This window comes from Galendromus occidentalis, unplaced genomic scaffold (genome assembly GCF_000255335.2).
Source record: "Galendromus occidentalis unplaced genomic scaffold, Mocc_1.1 scf7180000077348, whole genome shotgun sequence".
Classification (NCBI taxonomy): domain Eukaryota; kingdom Metazoa; phylum Arthropoda; class Arachnida; order Mesostigmata; family Phytoseiidae; genus Galendromus; species Galendromus occidentalis.
Genome location: NW_003805336.1, coordinates 132,732 through 148,063, shown reverse-complemented (window position 1 = coordinate 148,063; position 15,332 = coordinate 132,732).

Genomic DNA, 15,332 nt, shown 5'->3' with positions numbered 1-15,332 from the left:
CTTTTCAAAACATGCTTTTCCCTGATTCCGTATGGTTCTATTCGAGGGAAGAGGTCAGACGGGCCACCCTAATTCTGATTGTGAGTCGCCAGTTTTCGAGTTTCGAGCGAATTTTCAAGTTTTCGCCTAGATTTTTTTCTGCTGTCTACCGGTCAGCATCGAAATCGAAACGCAGACGAATCTGCTGCATCGAAGATTAACAGTCTTATTTTCGGGCTCGTCGGATGGTTTTTGCTGGTAAATCGTACTTGATGCAAAAGTTGGCGTGTCTTGCCATAATATGGTCGCCTTCAGGCGCGCAAACTAAGTCGAGACAGATGGGCTCCTCGCCCCGCTTGCCTGCTTGGCTCTCTGCGGCGAGCGGGCGGGCGTTTGAGCTGTAGCCCCTCTCGGCTCCCTCTTTTGCCCCTTTTTTACCCCGGTCTCGCCCTGTTTTGGCGGCCCGCGCAGCTCCCAAGCCCTGTTTTCCTGCCTACACGGCTGTTGGGAGCGAAGAGCTAGCTGCAAAAAGCGTGAGGCTTGCGTGCTCTGCGCACGCGCCGCTCAGAGCTGAGGGACATCTTTTTATCGCCGCTTTATCTGGCAACCCAGTTGCCTTCCCGCCGAGCCGTTAGCCAGCCAGCATAATATCCGGCTGCTGCTTGCCTGACTGCTTACCAAGACAAGCAGCCACGCAAGCTGCGTCTACGTGCCGGTGTGTGTCCCGCCAGGCAGACGGGCTGGCTGGCTGGCTGCTTGGGGCAAGTTAACCCTTCTAAGAGAGGCTCGGGGCAGAAGTGGAAGCAAGTGAACTCGCTGCGGATGGTACAAGCGAAGGAGATAGGATCTCGGAGGAGAATCAAAAACGTCATCCGATTCCGGGTTTTGAGAGCGAGGAATGAACTCGAGGCGGAGATCGTAGCCGAACACATCGACGCCGACGAGGGAGTGACAGACTCGAGCTTCGGATGCCGAATCTCATCGAGTTGCTCGGCCTTCGTAGACGTACGGCAGCTCGGCCTTTAGAATTTCGCCGACTCGACAGGAGCTGACGATTCTGAGGAGCGCTCTTCGAATTTGAAATTTTCTGCCGGGAGTGCCGAGTGCTCGACAAGGGAGAAAGGAGTTCGAGATCCAGCGCGGGGATTTCTCCTTCGAGTGCTCGATATCGGCGCGGGACTTCGCTCCGAGCCGCTACGATGCGGGAAAATATCTTCTTGTCAGCCTGGATTTCCGGTTCTCAAACTGCGGCACTGGGGCGACGTCTGAGGGCAGAGGCGCTACTCATGCGATACACTGTCGAGTCTTCGCCCATCTACGCGTCGGATGGATGAATGCGTCGAGCGACGAGAGGGAGAGTCGAGTTTGGCTCAAGGAGAAAAAGGAGAACATGTAGAAGAAGTGGAACAAGAAGCAGGCGCCGGAGAAAAAGGAGCACAATACAGCTCCTAATAATCAGGCAGAGTGGGTTTCGCAGTGAACGCTGATGAGATGCATCCTTTCAAAGGCGGCGGCGGCGGCTGCAACCGACGACCCTCCTGCCCGTCCAAGAGCTGCGGAGCCGACACGCAGCCAGCCAGCTCGCGTAGCCTTCTATCCTCCGCTCCTTGCTGACTGACAGACTGGCTGGTTGGCTTGCTGGCGGGCCGGCAGCCGGGCTGCATGGCTGCTTTTCGCACGCTGTTCTATAAAAAGTGCGAAACAAGGAAAGATTTTGCCGCTCCGCAGAACATCCTGAATGCCCGTCCTCCGCCGCAGCCTGCGCCAACCCGGAGCGTACCGAGCAGCCGTCGTCGTCGTCGGCGGCGGCGGCGGCGTTGAGAGCATGGCGTTCAAGAGATAATACTTTGTCACTCCGGCACCTTGGAGCCGACGAACCGCGCGGCTTCACTAAGACTCTTCCCTGTCAGGGCCAGTCACTATTAATAAGCCGGAAGCCGGTACACGAGAAAAAATCGTTGGTCGACGTAAGACGTTATTTCTGGCGATCGGTCGTCGCTGGAAAAATGCACGGAGCCGATCGGCCGCAGCCGGTGTTTCGTCGTCTGCGGGCGTGAAGCTCTCGTCGAACTCGCGACAATAGTTGTTAGTTTGCTCTTGCTGTTTCTGTTGCTGGTCTCGAGGGCATGCGCGTGCCAGTTGTGCACGATGCGAGCCGCTGAAGATGTGGGAACCTCACGCCTGGCTCGTCTGTGACGCCGGCTCATGATACTGCTCTCTCGCTAACGCTGGAAGGGCTGTTTTAATGAGCGATTTTTCCGCCAAAAAAGTGGACTACGACTCAGTTCTGCCTCGGCCGCCGAGTCTAACGAGCGACCAAGGTTGGCTAGCTTCCGAGAGAAACTGACTGAGTGACTGGGGAGGGCACGGTGGGCGCCCGATCGCACTAATGATCTCCGTACACATACATACATACTCTCAGAGCTACATGCATGGGAGCGGGCTTCACCGTCGGTAGAGCAGTCTTCAGTCAACCGACCGTCAGGGTTCTCGCTGTCAGGTCGGTCTAGCCCGTGATAACGCGACGCGAAGAAAACATTCGGCTCTATGATTCCATTTGATTTGATCAGTCTCATCGTTTCACATGAGAAAAGTTCGAATCACTTGGGAAGCTTCCCGGCGTAGAGTCGCACATGGAGAGCGAATACCGTACGAACAATCGAAGCATCGGTACGCTGCCGGGAACGCCGATGGTGATCAGATCCGAGACGGAATCACCGGCAACGACACTGGCAAAGATTGGCGAAAAAAAACATGCTGGTTCTATTACGAAACTCTCGATGTTTATCCGCCATGTTCGGTTATCTGCGGCTTCATCTCACACACCCCTCGGAGCGTTATTGAAATCACAGATATCGCATGAGCACGTCGAGCTGCAGCTGTCTCATATCCGACCATCGGCCATGCATCGACCACTGTTCTCAGCGGATTTCCTTCACGTTTGATGTTAAAACTCTCCGAGTGAGCCACCAAAATATGGCATTTAGGAATAATTTGGGGATTCCCTAATTTTCCAGGGGAAGGGCATACTTCTATTATCTGTGTCGGAGGTCGAGGAATCCCTAACGAGGGATCGGCAGTCACGTTTCCGTTGTCAGAGAGGGTACGGCTGAGCAATGAAGTCATCTGCACATGTCCCAATGGCGATACGGGCCTCGCTTCAGCTTTCGGACCACACGCGAATGTCTGCATCCGATCTGATACGGTTCCTCAACTACTCAATGATAAATACTTCCGCCCCTCTGAATTTATCAACCAACTCGACTCTAACTGCGAGGATTCGGCGTCGCTCTTGAACGCCTGATTCAAGGAATTTCTCAACTTCAAGCCCGTCAAAGATTCCTGTCATCGGAGAAACGTATTAAAGGCTTCACGATCAACAGCACACTATCGAGCACATCCGATGCTCCCCATTCATACCTCCAGAAGCTTCGGTTTCGGATTTGTGCATCTCGGAGAAACATTCGGGAAAGTTCCATCTTCTTTGCGGTGGAACTTCTAGAGTTTTTCCTCCCGATGGGACGAAGATACACCCACTGACTCGAGCTGCATGGGAGTTTCAAAAACAATGACGAGCTCGGACCATGATGTGGGGTCCGTTTAGTTTGCATCGTGTACAAAAACTCCGCTCCACGATGGGGTTTCACACGCAACTGGCCATGGGCTCTGAGGAATTCGCTAACGCGAGCTTCTCTCGCTTTCGTTCATAGACCAGTCCAGCTCAGCGGAGAATTCGGATCGTATGAAGAAAAAATAAAACCGAATTTGGCTCATTTAAGATACTTTTCCCGTCCTCAGCCAGGGTTCATTCGATGTAACGTTGCTTCGTTGCGGGATGAAGTTGTGTGTCGCTGTTTTCGTAAGTGCATTAAGTTTGACAACTTTGCTTACGATGGATGATGAGAGCGCTTACGAAATGAATATTCGGCGCAGTCCATGGGCATTCGCGGGAGGCTTAAGATCGGATATGGAATACGGGCATTCTACGTGGCTTCGGTAAGGAAGAATGTTTTATGAATAAAGTCTGAGGTCCTGGGCGATGGCCGGGCCTCGGATCCACTGGAGATATTGGTCCCAGAAAGAACTCGAGACAGAGATCTGTGTAGAGCGATATGTAGAGCAAGACGAAATCTCGAGGCTAAAAAAGAAGCCCAGTACACGGAGACATTTCGCTTGTAGACGGCTGTCAGATGCACGACGACACGACGTGCACACCCTGCACGAGAAGAGCTTCCATTGGAAGAAGACTCGAAGGTAATTAAATCCACACACTGCTACTGCGTTTTGCTTAGTTCAGTCGGAATCGAGCGAGCAGTTGATGGACCCGCTGCAGTTTCGCAAACATCGGTCGGCGCGCTATAAAGCAGGCTACTGATGGCTAAAGTACGCCGAGCTCCGGAAGTTTATCCTTCACTTGACTTCCGGTGGAAACTTCAAAACTTTGAGAAGCAACGTTCTAGGAGGAAAAAACTAGTATTCAAAAATTTGCATCAGGGGCAGAGCTTCAGCCGCCCAGCGTCTTCTTCGACGAAGTCGTCGCCGTCGTCGGTGTCGGCGGTCCTGCCAGGGGCGACGGCATATGATTAGATTCTGCCAACATCCGCAGCCGGAATCCTTTCTCAGCGACAACTCAAGCGTCTTGAAGTCGAAGTATTCAGAGGGCGGCCCGACCGTGAACCCGTCCGCAAGCCGTTCCGAAAATGCAAGGAAAGACCCCTTGCCCTACTGCCTCGACGGAGAAAAAATAATCACCAAGCGCAAGGTCCGAGATGTTTGATTGACTCCTTCCAAGCTGTCAGAGCGCTGGAGAAATCAATTTTAGGGAAATTCGAGATGCTGTTTGTTACCAGTAATAAAGGGGCGTTGATTGCTTCGGCCATCGAAGCCTCTCGATATTTTGATCCTGGACTACTGACTCGAAACGCTCCGAATGCGGGGTGAGTCGGTATTCGAATGTTCACTGCGATCGCAAATCGTGCCTGACGACTAGTGAGATCGATACAAATATTTGGCTGTTTCGATCTTTCGCCAGGTTTTTACCGCGAATCCTACTGGTCGAGCCCGAGAGCTAGTCGGCAAGTACGGCTCGGAATGGCAGCGACGATTGGAGCTTTTTGAGACAAAAATCCCTCTTGCTTTCCTACTTTTACTAGTAGGGAACCCGCCGCGTACCCCTTTTCGGAGAGCGCCTCTCCTCCTGCTAGCTAAACTGGGGTGAGGTTTTTGGAGCAAAATCATCGGTTCAAGCTTGCATCCCCTGGGCACACATACACACCCTCCGCTCTCAATCTCTTCTATCTTTCTTTCTTCCGCTCGCCCGCTCGATGGCTGGCTGTAGATGGGTGGTTCTCTTGCCAGGCGGGAGCCGACTGGCTGTTGGGCTCTTTTGGTGCAAAAATCCAAAGCCACTCTAAAAACTTGGCCAAAACGAGAAAAGCCGGCGTGGCCTGGCGAGTGAACGAGCTCGCGGACGACGAGAAAGGACTCCCAGCGGCAGCAGCTGCAATGCTGGACTTTGGGTCCGAGCGCTTTGAGCATCCACGCAGCCAGCACACAACGGGTAGCATCTTTAGCATCTCTTTCTCGTGGATACAGCTATGATCGGACGCTATGACCATCTTTTGAGAACCATCAACGGATCCGGAGGAGCTCACTGAGAAGGAGCATTATGAATCTCATTATGTTGGTCGGTACTGCGATTTTCAAATAAAAGTGATCTAAGAAGGGTCAAAGTGCGTCACCTCCGAGGGTCTGCCGAAGGACAGTATACAGTTTCGATATCATTTGGTGACAGGGATCACAACTTCCGTGAAAACGCATCAAGCACGAGCCTGACACGTCACGATGAATCATCACCGTAGACGTTCTGATAGACGAAATTCATCCTGCGTGCGGTGGTCACCGTTCAGGCGAATATTTTCGGATTTATTTACCTCCCACGAGCACCGAATACGAATGAACCGGACAGCCGTCCACTCGTGTTCAGAATCTACGAATCGCGCTCTAATCACGACTTGACCCGACAACAGAGGCCCGGGTGGCGTAATTCCTCATTTTTAGAGCTTGGTAGAGTCTGAACCTGGAATAGATGTTCCGCGAATCGGTTTTTGCTCGACAACATCAGGAATACTCGGGATTTGTTCGTCTGCTGTTCGTCTGAAATGGAGTAGGTGGCGTGCATGTCGAGCTTTTGCTTGGGATCTGACCGACAGTCGTTGAGGCTTACATCACCTCCGCGTAGTCACGCTATTATAGTGAGCTCGTTCCAAAAAAGTAACTCTGTCGGTACGAGAAAAAACCCGTCGGAGCGCAATGGGTCCATCCGAAAAGTCTAATCATAACTCCTTGCACCGCGCGATGAGGTACGAGACTTCACGCAGTTCGCGAGAGGATTCCGGGAGATGAGAGAGCCGCGACCGCTAAGAAGACAGTTTTTTCCGCTGCCGCATTCGAGTGCCGGTACAACGTCGGGCGAAATCCGCCCTAAAAATGGTTTCGTGGAAACCCGGAGACTCCCGGACAAACAGGAAGTCGACACTTTCTGAGAAAGTTGCGTCCCACAGAAACTCCGACAGACATTCTTTAGAGGCAAAGCGCTCAGGGCAGTTATCCCAAGGCGTGGTACGCTGAGTAACCAAAGTAGACAGGCCTATTAGGACAACTGTACCAATTGCGCGCACAGGAAGCGAGCGAGCCTGCTAGCAACCGCGTTCGCACAAACACATTTTACCAGGAAGAACATGGTCAGTGGTACGACTTGTTTTCAGACACCAGCGAACCTCACTCTACCGTCAGAAGGGAACCTTCGGAAGAGATCCCTGAACCGGATTCGAGCGGAAATGCAGATTATCTCAACCACTAAATTTCCGACCGAGGATGGGCGAATGACCGAGGAATTCGAAATAGAAGAAGACCGATCCCTTCCGCTTTTCGAATGTAATTTATAACTAATCATGGAGCGCTTCTCTTTGAACTATATCTTCTATGGAATCCTCAAGGTAGCCGGAAAATATTCTTCAGGCTTCAAGCAGCGAGAGCTTGTCATGTTCTCACTCTAAAATGACTCAGCTCGCCAGTTGAGCTGTCCGTCTACAAAAAGACCCAAAATGCGATCTTCTCTTTAGGACGGGGTTGCTCGAAGTCTGTGCATATGTTACCCAGCGGCAGATGGGTTACTGAACTCTGGGCCACTGTGGCTGTAGTGGACGCCGAAAGGGTGAAATTACAGACTTGAACAACAGGAAATCGTTTCGAACACTTTTAATTATGAGAATCATCGTCGTGTCCGGCTCACTTCGACAGAGGGTTTCACTGCTTTTTTTCTCCTCGATTCGATGATCGAGCAGATGAAAACCGATGAACGGTAAGCCCGCGTAGTAATTCTGAAAAGCGGAACGCTCAATCTGTGTAGACTCACCTGATGGAAGTGAGACAGCTGCAGTCCATAGGCCTCGGCCAGAGAAGGACCTTTCTGGGCACTGGTGCCACTGCTGCTCCGCGCATTGTAATTCTGGAATAGAAAAAAAACATCATTCACATCGTCTTCGGAAAATGATCGAACACTCGCCATCACCGTAGTTTTCCTATCAGCTGTGTCAAGGACTCGTTTTGATCAACAGGCCCGTCACGAATACACGTGGACGCAGAAAGATCTCAATGGAGCGAGAAACCAAGCTCGGGAGGGATCTACGGTATTTTTGAGGTTTCAAAGAACTCTCATTCGTCACGCGGTAGGCGATCAGAAGGAAGCGCGATCCGAAACTACTCTCCCCGCCTAAGGCGCGCATAAGATTTTACCTGAGTGACGACAGCGAGGGTGGACGAGAGGAACTTTCAAGGGAATCGTGTGGACATCAGAACACTAAATAAGGGACGTGATTTCGTGGGGAAAATCGAACTAAAAGCATGGCGTCGGCATTCGTGCGTTATTATGAGCGACTGACTGACTGGCTGGCTGGCTGTGTTTTGGTGTATCGTTTGAGGGGAGCACAGAGAGCAGAACATCATGGAGCGCGAAGTAGGATGGTTCCCTCCTCCCTCGCGATCTACTTCGGAGGGTGGGCGTTATATCGAAAACTTTTGTGATGCTCATACTGCTTCACGAAGTGCCGTGTTTCAGTATTTCCGCAATCTTAGGGTCCTCAGCGAGGGCTTCTCCTCAGAAATGTTCGACCACGTCCCTCAGTCAGTCTGAAAGCGTGTCACCCCGAGCCGAAGATTGAGAATGAGTGTTTGAATCTATATTTGGAAAACCCCGCCACACGCGATTTCTTCTTTTTCTTCATTTATTTTCGTCAACGGTTCCGAATTGCGGTCGATATGGGCTTTCTCGAAGCGCAGAACGTCCGGGCAGAGGAAAAAGCTCTGATAGGACCCGTTTTTCTCTTTATTATCGGGGTTAGAGACTGGAGGGACAAAGTGCCGGATCGAATGATTCCGATACCGAGAGTGACATGTTGCTTTAAGCGCGAGATGAATCATAGTCCTATTTCGAATATTCCCGTAGGAATAAAACCAAATGGATCGCGATAGAGGATGAATCGCAAGATGCGGAATCGAGGCAAATTCTCTTCTTTTCCGTCATCGCGGCAACACCCAGAGGGCGCCTCGGTCTTGAACTCGGTTAGCTTTGCCAACTCAGCGGAAGCCTAATGGTAGGCCAAATGAGCTGTCGCTGGAAACTCCCATGTCCCGACCGCCTAATACTAGGGGACTGGGCAGGATCCACGTCCGAGTCTCCGATCTGAGACGCTGATCACAAGCGATCAGACGTCGAACGGAATTGCCTTCGGTAGGTGATATTTTCTCCCTTATTCCGAGCAGAATCGCTCTGGGTGCCCATCGGATTGGATCCGATCGAGCGAACGATCCCGTCCGGCTCGAGGGAGTCTTCAATAACAGTAGCGCAAAATACACGGTGAGTTCCTCCAGCACTTTTAAGAAGCCGCCTTTCTCACCCGAGACAGTACTTACTGTTTTCTCATTAGCAACACCTGTATACAAAGGGTTCACATCCGGCACCTGTCAAACATTCAGCACAGAGAACAGCTCCTACCTACAACGAACGATAACCGGTTTTCAGATGGATCGATCGAACTGCCTTACTTGAACTGATCGCTAGTCAACTCGGTACCGCTAGCGTTTCAGTGCCATAAGATGAACCTCTCTCCGATATGGGAGGGATTGCGAGATTGGGGGCGATTTTTGAGCTCGTTTTTGGGGGAGTCTTTCCTCTCTTTGGCTGCAGCAGCGGCGGCGGCTTTTAGTAGTCCGACCAGAACGAGGCCTATTGCGCCATCCTAACGGACCATCAGGATGAGGCAAGAGCCACCGCCAACACCATTCTCTGATCATCATCCCCAGCGAGAGGCGATTTCACAATGTCGTGCTCTGTCCGAATCAGGTAAAAAACTAAAGCTCCCGGTACGATGAAATGCTCTGGCCACTGAATCTGAGCATTTTCAGACGGGTTCGGACTCGGTCTTCCTTGTTATTTAGAGACCTTGTTCATTCATTGCGACTATTCTTCGCGGAAAACATGAGCGAAGCATCGGGCCATGGGAACATTTCATCGAATCGATACGCACGCGATCAGTCCTCCATAGGATTTATCCGTCATGGATATTCACAATTTATCTAAAACTCTAAGGAGAAGTCTTTGCCGCGAATATCAAGTTGGAACGCTCGTTAAACTTTTTTTTTTCCACAGGATGGGCCCAGAGCCTCGCTTCCGCTCAGTGGGGGGAAATCTCTCCGGGACGCTCTCCAGACCGACTACATGTATCACCGAATCGCAATCCTCAGTCGTAAAGAGCTGCTTGTGGTCTGGAGCTACACAAGCTCCTTCATGACCACTGATAACTTGTTGGCTCATAGGTCGAGCGCCTCGCTGATAGTATGGAAACATGGTGGCGATTGTGTCAAGGAATGTCCGACGAGCGTATTAGAGCGGAATCTCCTCTCTACTTGCACACCCGCCTGGGCGTCTTGATGGATCGAGACCTGTCGTGGAAGTCAGCGGCGGATAAACGTCAGCCCTCTCACTGTCCACCACGACGAGTCCGATGTCCCTTACGCGTATCTGTCTTTGATTCGATCGGCTCTGCATTCTTTAACCGGCTGAGAGGGGAGCATAAGAAATGAGAATCTTGGACTTCCGAACCAGTCCCCGATATGCCGCATAATCCGTGAATTTAAACGAGGTGTCGAGGGGGACTTTCCTGTTCATTTTTCGGTGCCGCCGCATCTCGCCGTACTTGGTTTTGAAAATATCAATGAAAAATTCGGAATGAATAAGGAGGAACGAAGTTACACCGAGGCCATCCATGAAATCTTCCAATACCCGAACTGAGATTCGATTCGATGTTCTGTCAGTTGCTTCATCTGACAAAAGTGAAAGCGTGAATGTTGATATCGACGAGAATATGGCTGATTCAATCAAGCTCCATGAATCCGCAGAGGGGTGCGATTTCTCTCGTTCCGAATTCTCCTGAAACAGACTCCGTTGTCCTCCAAGGCTTTCCCCCGGACACTTCGCGAGAGCATGTTTCGTGGAGATCATTACACTACGGACACTTGACTTGCCAGAGGGTATCGACGCGAAGATCGGTTGGAGATCTCGGTGGGAGAAATCTCGAATCCGAACGCAACTTCCGCCTCCGAGAGAGGATTGGATCTCATACAATGGGCTGCTATAACACATATGATTTAATTCGTCGTCCATCACTTCGCGCCTAGACCCTGCTCCTGTTCCAGAAATGATCGCGGATTTCGCTCGCTTCTTCCTATATTTCATCATTTTACGACTTTTTCTGACTCGAGAGTTTACCGGTCTGTGGAGTGTCGGAGGCGAGATCTATCGGAATGAAGAGATTTTTGTCGTCGGCCCTCTCGTATTCCGAGGAATCGAGAACAACCGCACAGTGTCCCATGACCTTCTATATTATTCCATTATCATATACGTAGCGGGAACTGGGTTAATCCGAGTATGAGGTGAGCTCACAGTATACGGACACAACGATGCTTTCGTCGCTGGATACAAGGCAATATTTCCCATCGATAGTCCAGACTGTATGATAGGGTGCCGATCGGCCAAGGGACTCGCGAGGAAATCGCGAGTTATGTCTGTTATCTGTGATCTGCGTGTTCTAAGCCCATTGATTGCTAAACCGACTCATCAACTCAAGATTCCATCCAGCGAGCTCTCATCCCCTTTTTCGGTCTCTGGAACGCCTCCTCAGGTCGCTAAGTTCAGATGTCAGGCTCTGCATCGTGCAGGCTTCCAAGACCGTGATCTCTGCGCGATTCCCGCGACTTTATTCGAAAAGTCTCCGAAAAAACACAATGTATACCGTGAAACGCCGTGAACCCCGCATTAGATTTTAAGTGCTAGGTTTTGCTCCGGGAATAGGCGCCAAATACTGCAAGACCCTCTTTTCTGCATAGACTCGACGTGTAGCCCAAGACGAGCCGTTCCGACCTTCTATTACCGGGATCATTCTCAATTTTCTCGCTTGTTTGCGGATGAAGATGAAGGTCGCGATGTGGGCGTTCCTGAGGGACAAACTTAGCGCTCGTCGTGAACCACAGGCTTAAGGAGCTCCGACAATCGGAAACCGAACGAGATCGTAATAAAAACAGGAGAAACTTCATTATCAAACCCTTTCTCGAATTCCGTCCGACCGATACTCGATCGAGATCTCAGTCACCGAATCAGGAAGCGTTTCAACTTGCTGTTGGCCCAGAGAATGAGTATTCACCATTCCACTAACATCGGCTGGGGCGAGAGCGTTTCATTCGTCTGTCACTGCTTATGCATCCTCAGAATCTTTTTCTTCATCTCAAAATGTGATATTGTTCCAAATTCGACCATGAGTCATTCGGAGTCGCTTCGCTCTGCCGATTCGCGTGGATCATATTCTCTCTTACTCCAAGCCTACGAGAAGCTCCGACCGACAGTTACTGCTCTTAACTCCTAGAGAGTTTCTCAAAACCACCGCTAGGGGGCGCTCGCGAGCCCTAGGGGGTGTGGGGTAGTCACTGCTGAGGGGGTTCGCATAGGGGGCTCAGAGAGAGAAATAAAAACAACAAGTGGAGGAGGAGCCTCGAAGTAGGTGGCCTCGTAGGCGTGGGGGTGGATTATGCACAAAAAGAAACAACGCTCGTCCCTCACTACGTCGTCACGAAGGCGGAAACGACGTCGCATTGCGGAAAACCGTCGAGCGTCACCTGGTACAGCTCAACAAGTAAAGAGCGATCGTCACGGAGGCACGGCAGCAGGAACCCAGGCTCGCTCTTCGTTCAATGGCAAAACCGGTTTGAACGACTCAAAGGGTGCGAAACGGGTTTTGTTTGAGGTTTTGGCCCGAGTTGCGTGTCTAAACGAGTCACTCGTCTTGGAGCTGTTCGTATTAGGACAAGCCGCAAGTCCACACTCCTTTCAGCGCAGCTCCCAATTCTGAAGCAACATCAATGCAGAAAAAGGTCGTCATCGTGTCACAGCTCCAATGGCTTGCCCGTCGGTCTCCATTCGCTGAACCACGGACCGATGGACGACCTCCTTGATACGGAATTGAGATCAAAGCTCCGAGGATGGATCGAATAATTTTTTCCTCGCTATTTTCTGAAGCTCGCTACATAGATCGAACATTTCTGATATCGCGACTAGCCGAGATATGGTGAATTGCTCTGCCCTCCGACGAGAGCCCAGATCCCCCTGAGATTCCATCAAAAGCCTGCGGCTGGGGGAATGTGCAGCTCTCAATGGATGAGCGTACTTCTTATCTTTCGTGGGGGTAGCGATGTTGAGAAGCCGCCCCTCCAAAATCCGGCAATCCCAAATAAGGAGTTCTCATCGCCGCTTGGTTGAGCCTCAAACGGCATCAGGAGACGACGTCATATGTCGCTGTAAGGGTTCCAGTAGGGAGCCCAGATCAGATAAGCGGATATGAGCCCCGATTCCCGTTACTAGAGATGCCCCCAAGCCTTCCCGATCATCCGACCCCTCAGCAGCGCTTCGAGAGACACTTTTATCTTTGAATCAAATTCATGTCCACGCCAAGAACTCGAGGCAGCGGGGACTGATTCCCGTACTTCGCTCCGGGAGTTTAAGACTCCTCAGGGAATGGGATCACTGCGTCTGGAATCTCTTAGAGCTGTCAAGCGAGGACAAATCGAATATTTCGCTCAGATGCTGCGTGCCTCCCGGTCGGGAGGACTTGGTGCTCAATGGTTTGTGATGTGTGGTGGCCTCATCGCTTCTGTGTCATCCCACTCCTGAACCCTCGCCTTGTAGAAGACCGTAATCATCGGACATTGTCCGGAGAGACCTCTACTCGAACGGTCCGAAATATATTTCTCTACTGAGTCCCTTTCACTGGAAACATTTTTCTCGTGCTCCGATTTTGAGAACTGAGAGCCGGCACTCATAAAAACAGGTTGAATAGATACCGATAATAATTGATGGAATTATATCGGAGTTGGATGCGTTTCTTATTCGAAATGTCGCCGGAATTCGATGTCTCGAGAATTATTGCTGAAAATTCATCGGCACTCGAAGCCTTGCCGGAGACCGTATGACGGAATGTCTCCGCCCCCTACTTTTCCTCTGTTTGGCTCTCGCACGACTTCCCTCCAATTCACGAACTCGAATCGATCACAGGTATTTTTCCGGATATGGCGAGCTCGCTCAAATGTTTCTCGCGTTCATGCTCTGAACGGGTCGAGCGTTAGTACCCGCTCGGAACATCGAAACTGGCTCTTGCCATGAAATCGGGCTCATGATGCTCACAGCTCCGGACTCGAAGCTTTCAGTCATCGGGGGTGTCCGGTCAGCATCTTCCTCGGCGGGAATGTCGCTTCAGGAGGTTGAGAAAAACGCCCGATCCGAATAAGACGGTCCGCGCTCGGAAACTTTCCGCATTCCTCCATCAATTCCGAACACGTTGAGGAACTAGACAACGATGAGCCTCATAGTCGAGCCCGACAAATGTTTGAGCCAGACCCACCAAATGTTAGCCACCGGCAAATTCAGAGGAGTCCCCGATTCAGTCGCGTCCCTCGAGGGAGATTGCGTGGTCAAAATCTCTTTCACGTCATCTGATCGCAATCATTGGTGGAAGATTAACCCTTCCCATACGGATAACGGACCAACGAGCTGCTTCCATGGCCGACTGACGTCTCGTCAACTCTAGCGAGGAAATCGCAGAAATGCTCGACCTTCTACGCGCATACAAATCCTGAGCTCACCTCAGACGAGATATTTTCAAACGTACCTTCTGTCTCATGATGATTAGAAACGTTTAGCAGAGCTGAGAACACTTCAACAAACAGATCTTCTTGCACCTTCACGCCTTCGAGCAATGCTCCACGACAATCTTCCGTCGATGATTCCCCAAATAATTCCTCGAGCAAGGTCTCGCTTCCTCGGCCGACCTCCCTCTAGGATCGACACCGAGTTTCAGATCCGTATGGAGCTCACGCGATCGACTCCGGTCACACAAATCTCGCTGTCTTCTTGATGTCAGCAGCCGAGATCAGCGGCGAACGTGGGCGTAGAACTCGGCACCGGTCATATCGGAGTTATATCGGGCCATCGGTCCTGCATCCGGTTCCTCGAGGTTCACGCCTGGGAGTCGCTGAGGTTTTCGTGACGATCGCCGAAGTGGTCGCAGTTGTTTTTGGAGGAGACGTCGTCTGCTGGATCAGGGACGGAGATCATCGTGCGCTGTCGAAGGCAGGCCGGGCACAGTGACTGCCAGTGTAATGCTGGAGGCTCCGGCAACGAAAAGAACCGGCGTGCGCTGCCGTGGCGTGGAGCGGGAGGGCGCCGTCCGATGTCGTCGTCGACCCAGCCAGGCTGGTGGCAGGGAATTTTTTTGTTTTTTTACCACCGCATTGCTGCTCGTGCCGCATTGAAGAGATGGGAGCTTGCTGCCAACCAGCAAGCCAAGCGGCTGCCAGCCCCTGGATGCTATTATGAAGGGTCGCGAGGGAGTCTGCGGGAGGGGGCCCAGTGGTCCCCTTCGACGCTCCTCCAACCAATCAGCGATGCGAGCTTTTTGTCCCCGGCCGCTTCCCTCTCCGAGTCATAAGCACGCATGCTCAGAACGAACGACGCAGCTTGCCTGCCTGCCAACCTGCCGCCCAGCCCGCCGAACGTGATGGGATGGGGACTCTTAAGACTCCCCACCGCGGTTCGTACCACTACGGGGGCTGACGATGGCATGCTCGAAGGCCGGTAGGGGCCAGGGGACGGGACTGGGGTAGAAAACGGGGACAAGGAGCTGCGCGAAAAACAAAGACCCCCGGGAAGGCGTGGCCGTCGTCTGTTCATCTTTCAAGCAAGAGGAAAA